The following is an 8569-nucleotide window of genomic DNA, read 5'->3' as shown; positions in this document are numbered from 1 at the left end:
AGTGTCACAATGGCTCCTTGGTTCCATGAGGAACACAATAGCTTGGCATAAGCATTGAGCAACAGCTGCTGAACACACCTGGCAACATCTGCTTGCATCAAAAGAGGGCTTCAAGCTGACAATGGCACCAGCAGCTTCCATCTGCAACAGACACCCAGGGAAAGGACAGGCTGTGCCGGTTTGGACAAATGTGGAGGAAAATATCCTCTGATAGAAGGCAGGTTACACCCAGCCCTCCCCCACCAGCTTCGGGAAAAAAGAATTTTCCTGGGAAGAAAGTGAAAGAGATAAAAACTACTTTTTTAACAAACACACAGGAAAAGGATAACAATGCTAAATATTAAAAGCTCTCGCTGTGCAGAGAAAGCTGGGATAATTTGAGAGTCCTTCCGTGTTTCGGTGGGGTCTCCTGAAACATCCATAGACAGCGAGGCCCGTGCAAAGAAACAGGGAGCGATTCTTGAGAGAAGTTTCAGAGCTCTTTCTTCTCCAGCCACATGGGCGGGGCACTGCCAAAGAACTGAGCAATCACGGCACAACCAGGGCCCTCCTGGCACAGGGCAACACAAAATAACCAGTGCTGAACAGGGTTAGGGCACATGTGAGCAGGGAGCAGGGAGACCCCCGTGCCCAGGCCATGCCTCTACCCCAGGGTCCCCTCTCCCATGACCTCATGGCAGGGGGGAGGAACCCCAACACTTCCGGAGGTGCAGTCTCTCTCCTCCTCCTTGCAGCTGGCTCATGGGCCCACATTCAGGGCCCCAACCTCGGGAGAAAATTCTCCCAATGTGGTCTGATGTTGAAAGAGTCAAGAAGAGGAGAAGGGAAAAAAACCCCCAAAGTCCCAGGAAAACAAAGTTCAACTCTCCATCTCCCTCCAGAGAAAAGGAGCTGAAAACTGGCTAAAAAGAAACCAAGTTGCTTCCTCTGCTCTTGCTGCAAGCAGGATGCAGAGGAGTGTGTATGTGTGTCCTTGAACAAACGCTCTGAGAAGTTTGTCCGGTTTTTTTCCTCTCCCCCCTCTCAGGCTCAGTTGAAAGGCACAGAAATGCACAAAGTTCACTTCTGGGCATAGAGCAGCAATAGGGGATACACATGATAAAGTCACCCCAAGACACAGGGACAGAGAATTCAGTGGAAAGACTCCGAGAATTCTGCTCCCAGAGATCATTCCTGCTCACACTGACCCTTGTAGAAAGGGGACATCGTTCCAGGCAGCCTGTACTGAGCATGTGGCTCCTGAGTGGGGTTTGTTGTTTAGGAAACCTGCTCCGGCTTTTCCATTCTTTCCTTGCAAACAGGAAAACTTCTCCTGGGGCTGTGTGCAGGCAGAGCCCTGAGGAGAGCAGGTGGCACATGGTGCGCTGGGCTGGGACAGCCAGCTGCAGAGCTCAAGGGAAGAAGCCCAAAGTGTCACAATGGCTCCTTGCCTTCCCATGCAACACCTGGGTCACAATGGTCTCCTTGATTCCATGAGGCCCCACTGTGTCACAATGGCTCCTTGGTTCCATCAGGTTCCGCAGTGTCACCATGGTCTCCTTTGATCCGCACTGTCATCATGGACAATTGGTTCCATGAGGCCCCGCAGTGTCACAATGGTCCCTTGGTTCCATAGCTTTTACGTTGTAACAATGGACTCCTTGCTTCTATGAGCTAGCCTGCTTTTTGCAGAGGTGTCTTTGGTTCCAACAAGGCCCCACTGTGTCTCAGTGCACCCTGGCTTCCATGTGGATGTGGAGTATCACAAAGGCTCCTTGGTTCCACCAGGTCCTGCTGTGTCACAATGGGTCCTGTGGTCCCTGAGGCCCTCCAAAGTCATCATGGATGCTTGCTTCCATGAGGTTCCATTATGTGCCAGTGGTCATCTTGGTTCCAGGAGTTTCCTTAGTGTCACAATGCTCTCCATGCTTCCATGATTCCCCACAATGTCACAATGCTCTCCAGGCTTCCATTAGGCCCTGCTTTGCCACAATGGTCCCCTTGTTTCCATGCGGCCTTGCTGTGTCACAATGGACCTATGGTTCCATGATGTTGCGTGGTGTCACCGTGCTCTTCTTGAATCCGCCGTGTAACCATGGACCATTGGTTCCATGCAGCCGTGTCACAATGGGCTCCTTGATTCCATGATTCCCCACGGTGTCACAATGGAGCCTTGTTTCTAGGAGGTTCTGTACTGTCACAATTGCCTCCTTGATGCCATCAGCCCCTGCAGTGTCACAATGGCTCCTTGGTTCCATGAGGAACACAATAGCTTGGCATAAGCATTGAGCAACAGCTGCTGAACACACCTGGCAACATCTGCTTGCATCAAAAGAGGGCTTCAAGCTGACAATGGCACCAGCAGCTTCCATCTGCAACAGACACCCAGGGAAAGGACAGGCTGTGCCGGTTTGGACAAATGTGGAGGAAAATATCCTCTGATAGAAGGCAGGTTACACCCAGCCCTCCCCCACCAGCTTCGGGAAAAAAGAATTTTCCTGGGAAGAAAGTGAAAGAGATAAAAACTACTTTTTTAACAAACACACAGGAAAAGGATAACAATGCTAAATATTAAAAGCTCTCGCTGTGCAGAGAAAGCTGGGATAATTTGAGAGTCCTTCCGTGTTTCGGTGGGGTCTCCTGAAACATCCATAGACAGCGAGGCCCGTGCAAAGAAACAGGGAGCGATTCTTGAGAGAAGTTGCAGAGCTCTTTCTTTTCCAGCCACATGGGCGGGGCACTGCCAAAGAACTGAGCAATCACGGCACAACCAGGGCCCTCCTGGCACAGGGCAACACAAAATAAGCAGTGCTGAACAGGATTAGGGCACATGTGAGCAGGGAGCAGGGAGACCCCGTGCCCAGGCCATGCCTCTACCCCAGGGTCCCCTCTCCCATGACCTCATGGCAGGGGGGAGGAACCCCAACACTTCCGTAGGTGCAGTCTCTCTCCTCTTCCTTGCAGCTGGCTCATGGGCCCACATTCAGGGCCCCCACCTCGGGAGAAAATTCTCCCAATGTGCTCTGATGTTGAAAGAGTCAAGAAGAGAAGAAGGGAAAAAAAACCCCCGAAGTCCCAGGAAAACAAAGTTCAACTCTCCATCTCCCTCCAGAGAAAAGGAGCTGAAAACTGGCTAAAAAGAAACCAAGTTGCTTCCTCTGCTCTTGCTGCAAGCAGGATGCAGAGGAGTGTGTATGTGTGTCCTTGAACAAACGCTCTGAGAAGTTTGTCTGGCTTTTTTTTCCTCTCCCCCCTCTCAGGCTCAGTTGAAAGGCACAGAAATGCACAAAGTTCACTTCTGGGCATAGAGCAGCAATAGGGGGATACACATGATAAAGTCACCCCAAGACACAGGGACAGAGAATTCAGTGGAAAGACTCCGTGAATTCTGCTCCCAGAGATCATTCATTCCTGCTCACACTGACCCTTGTAGAAAGGGGACATCGTTCCCGGCAGCCTGTACTGAGCATGTGGCTCCTGAGTGGGGTTTGTTGTTTAGGAAACCTGCTCCGGCTTTTCCATTCTTTCCTTGCAAACAGGAAAACTTCTCCTGGGGCTGTGTGCAGGCAGAGCCCTGAGGAGAGCAGTGGCACATGGTGCGCTGGGCTGGGACAGCCAGCTGCAGAGCTCAAGGGAAGAAGCCCAAAGTGTCACAATGGCTCCTTGCCTTCCCATGCAACACCTGGGTCACAATGGTCTCCTTGATTCCATGAGGCCCCACTGTGTCACAATGGCTCCTTGGTTCCATCAGGTTCCACAGTGTCACCATGGTCTCTTTTGATCCGCACTGTCATCATGGACAATTGGTTCCATGAGGCCCCGCAGTGTCACAATGGTCCCTTGGTTGCATAGCTTTTACGTTGTAACAATGGACTCCTTGCTTCTATGAGCTAGCCTGCTTTTTGCAGAGGTGTCTTTGGTTCCAACAAGGCCCCGCTGTGTCTCAGTGCACCCTGGCTTCCATGTGGATCTGGAGTATCACAAAGGCTCCTTGGTTCCACCAGGTCCTGCTGTGTCACAATGGGTCCTGTGGTCCCTGAGGCCCTCCAAAACCATCGTGGAGGCTTGGTTCCATGAGGTTCCATTATGTGCCAGTGGTCATCTTGGTTCCAGGAGTTTCCTTAGTGTCACAATGCTCTCCATGCTTCCATGATTCCCCACAATGTCACAATGCTCTCCAGGCTTCCATTAGGCCCTGCTTTGCCACAATGGTCCCCTTGTTTCCATCAGGCCCCGCTGTGTCACAATGGACCTATGGTTCCATGATGTTGCGTGGTGTCACCGTGCTCTTCTTGAATCCGCCGTGTAACCATGGACCATTGGTTCCATGCGGCGTGTCACAATGGGCTCCTTGATTCCATGATTCCCCACGGTGTCACAATGGAGCCTTGTTTCTAGGAGGTTCTGTACTGTCACAATTGCCTCCTTGATGCCATCAGCCCCTGCAGTGTCACAATGGCTCCTTGGTTCCATGAGGAACACAATAGCTTGGCATAAGCATTGAGCAACAGCTGCTGAACACACCTGGCAACATCTGCTTGCATCAAAAGAGGGCTTCAAGCTGACAATGGCACCAGCAGCTTCCATCTGCAACAGACACCCAGGGAAAGGACAGGCTGTGCCGGTTTGGACAAATGTGGAGGAAAATATCCTCTGATAGAAGGCAGGTTACACCCAGCCCTCCCCCACCAGCTTCGGGAAAAAAGAATTTTCCTGGGAAGAAAGTGAAAGAGATAAAAACTACTTTTTTAACAAACACACAGGAAAAGGATAACAATGCTAAATATTAAAACCTCTCGCTGTGCAGAGAAAGCTGGGATAATTTGAGAGTCCTTCCGTGTTTCGGTGGGGTCTCCTGAAACATCCATAGACAGCGAGGCCCGTGCAAAGAAACAGGGAGCGATTCTTGAGAGAAGTTGCAGAGCTCTTTCTTCTCCAGCCACATGGGCGGGGCACTGCCAAAGAACTGAGCAATCACGGCACAACCAGGGCCCTCCTGGCACAGGGCAACACAAAATAAGCAGTGCTGAACAGGATTAGGGCACATGTGAGCAGGGAGCAGGGAGACCCCGTGCCCAGGCCATGCCTCTACCCCAGGGTCCCCTCTCCCATGACCTCATGGCAGGGGGGAGGAACCCCAACACTTCCAGAGGTGCAGTCTCTCTCCTCCTCCTTGCAGCTGGCTCATGGGCCCACATTCAGGGCCCCAACCTCGGGAGAAAATTCTCCCAATGTGGTCTGATGTTGAAAGAGTCAAGAAGAGGAGAAGGGAAAAAAACCCCCAAAGTCCCAGGAAAACAAAGTTCAACTCTCCATCTCCCCCCAGAGAAAAGGAGCTGAAAACTGGCTAAAAAGAAACCAAGTTGCTTCCTCTGCTCTTGCTGCAAGCAGGATGCAGAGGAGTGTGTATGTGTGTCCTTGAACAAACGCTCTGAGAAGTTTGTCCGGTTTTTTTCCTCTCCCCCCTCTCAGGCTCAGTTGAAAGGCACAGAAATGCACAAAGTTCACTTCTGGGCATAGAGCAGCAATAGGGGATACACACAATAAAGTCACCCCAAGACACAGGGAGAGAGAATTCAGTGGAAAGACTCCGAGAATTCTGCTCCCAGAGATCATTCATTCCTGCTCACCCTGACCCTTGTAGAAAGGGGACATCGTTCCAGGCAGCCTGTACTGAGCATGTGGCTCCTGAGTGGGGTTTGTTGTTTAGGAAACCTGCTCCGGCTTTTCCATTCTTTCCTTGCAAACAGGAAAACTCCTGGGGCTGTGTGCAGGCAGAGCCCTGAGGAGAGCAGGTGGCACATGGTGCGCTGGGCTGGGACAGCCAGCTGCAGAGCTCAAGGGAAGAAGCCCAAAGTGTCACAATGGCTCCTTGCCTTCCCATGCAACACCTGGGTCACAATGGTCTCCTTGATTCCATGAGGCCCCACTGTGTCACAATGGCTCCTTGGTTCCATCAGGTTCCGCAGTGTCACCATGGTCTCCTTTGATCCGCACTGTCATCATGGACAATTGGTTCCATGAGGCCCCGCAGTGTCACAATGGTCCCTTGGTTCCATAGCTTTTACGTTGTAACAATGGACTCCTTGCTTCTATGAGCTAGCCTGCTTTTTGCAGAGGTGTCTTTGGTTCCAACAAGGCCCCGCTGTGTCTCAGTGCACCCTGGCTTCCATGTGGATCTGGAGTATCACAAAGGCTCCTTGGTTCCACCAGGTCCTGCTGTGTCACAATGGGTCCTGTGGTCCCTGAGGCCCTCCAAAATCATCATGGATGCTTGCTTCCATGAGGTTCCATTATGTGCCAGTGGTCATCTTGGTTCCAGGAGTTTCCTTAGTGTCACAATGCTCTCCATGCTTCCATGATTCCCCACAATGTCACAATGCTCTCCAGGCTTCCATTAGGCCCTGCTTTGCCACAATGGTCCCCTTGTTTCCATGCGGCCTTGCTGTGTCACAATGGACGTACGGTTCCATGATGTTGCGTGGTGTCACCGTGCTCTTCTTGAATCCGCCGTGTAACCATGGACCATTGGTTCCATGCAGCCGTGTCACAATGGGCTCCTTGATTCCATGATTCCCCACGGTGTCACAATGGAGCCTTGTTTCTAGGAGGTTCTGTACTGTCACAATTGCCTCCTTGATGCCATCAGCCCCTGCAGTGTCACAATGGCTCCTTGGTTCCATGAGGAACACAAGAGCTTGGCATAAGCATTGAGCAACAGCTGCTGAACACACCTGGCAACATCTGCTTGCATCAAAAGAGGGCTTCAAGCTGACAATGGCACCAGCAGCTTCCATCTGCAACAGACACCCAGGAAAGGACAGGCTGTGCCGGTTTGGACAAATGTGGAGGAAAATATCCTCTGATAGAAGGCAGGTTACACCCAGCCCTCCCCCACCAGCTTCGGGAAAAAAGAATTTTCCTGGGAAGAAAGTGAAAGAGATAAAAACTACTTTTTTAACAAACACACAGGAAAAGGATAACAATGCTAAATATTAAAACCTCTCGCTGTGCAGAGAAAGCTGGGATAATTTGAGAGTCCTTCTGTGTTTCGGTGGGGTCTCCTGAAACATCCATAGACAGCGAGGCCCGTGCAAAGAAATAGGGAGCAATTCTTGAGAGAAGTTTCAGAGCTCTTTCTTCTCCAGCCACATGGGCGGGGCACTGCCAAAGAACTGAGCAATCACGGCACAACCAGGGCCCTCCTCACACAGGGCAACACAAAATAAGCAGTGCTGAACAGGATTAGGGCACATGTGAGCAGGGAGCAGGGAGACCCCATGCCCAGGCCATGCCTCTACCCCAGGGTCCCCTCTCCCATGACCTCATGGCAGGAGGGAGGAACCCCAACACTTCCGTAGGTGTAGTCTCTCTCCTCCTCCTTGCAGCTGGCTCATGGGCCCACATTCAGGGCCCCCACCTCGGGAGAAAATTCTCCCAATGTGCTCTGATGTTGAAAGAGTCAAGAAGAGAAGAAGGGAAAAAAAACCCCCGAAGTCCCAGGAAAACAAAGTTCAACTCTCCATCTCCCCCCAGAGAAAAGGAGCTGAAAACTGGCTAAAAAGAAACAAAGTTGCTTCCTCTGCTCTTGCTGCAAGCAGGATGCAGAGGAGTGTGTATGTGTGTCCTTGAACAAACGCTCTGAGAAGTTTGTCCGGTTTTTTTCCTCTCCCCCCTCTCAGGCTCAGTTGAAAGGCACAGAAATGCACAAAGTTCACTTCTGGGCATAGAGCAGCAATAGGGGATACACATGATAAAGTCACCCCAAGACACAGGGAGAGAGAATTCAGTGGAAAGACTCCGAGAATTCTGCTCCCAGAGATCATTCCTGCTCACACTGACCCTTGTAGAAAGGGGACATCGTTCCAGGCAGCCTGTACTGAGCATGTGGCTCCTGAGTGGGGTTTGTTGTTTAGGAAACCTGCTCCGGCTTTTCCATTCTTTCCTTGCAAACAGGAAAACTTCTCCTGGGGCTGTGTGCAGGCAGAGCCCTGAGGAGAGCAGGTGGCACATGGTGCGCTGGGCTGGGACAGCCAGCTGCAGAGCTCAAGGGAAGAAGCCCAAAGTGTCACAATGGCTCCTTGCCTTCCCATGCAACACCTGGGTCACAATGGTCTCCTTGATTCCATGAGGCCCCACTGTGTCACAATGGCTCCTTGGTTCCATCAGGTTCCGCAGTGTCACCATGGTCTCCTTTGATCCGCACTGTCATCATGGACAATTGGTTCCATGAGGCCCCGCAGTGTCACAATGGTCCCTTGGTTCCATAGCTTTGATGTTGTAACAAAGGACTCCTTGCTTCTATGAGCTAGCCTGCTTTTTGCAGAGGTGTCTTTGGTTCCAACAAGGCCCCGCTGTGTCTCAGTGCACCCTGGCTTCCATGTGGATCTGGAGTATCACAAAGGCTCCTTGGTTCCACCAGGTCCTGCTGTGTCACAATGGGTCCTGTGGTCCCCGAGGCCCTCCAAAGTCATCGTGGAGGCTTGGTTCCATGAGGTTCCATTATGTGCCAGTGGTCATCTTGGTTCCAGGAGTTTCCTTAGTGTCACAATGCTCTCCATGCTTCCATGATTCCCCACAATGTCACAAT

Source organism: Aphelocoma coerulescens, unplaced genomic scaffold, assembly GCF_041296385.1.
Source record: "Aphelocoma coerulescens isolate FSJ_1873_10779 unplaced genomic scaffold, UR_Acoe_1.0 HiC_scaffold_58, whole genome shotgun sequence".
NCBI classification, from domain to species: Eukaryota; Metazoa; Chordata; class Aves; order Passeriformes; family Corvidae; genus Aphelocoma; species Aphelocoma coerulescens.
This window is presented reverse-complemented; position numbering follows the sequence as displayed.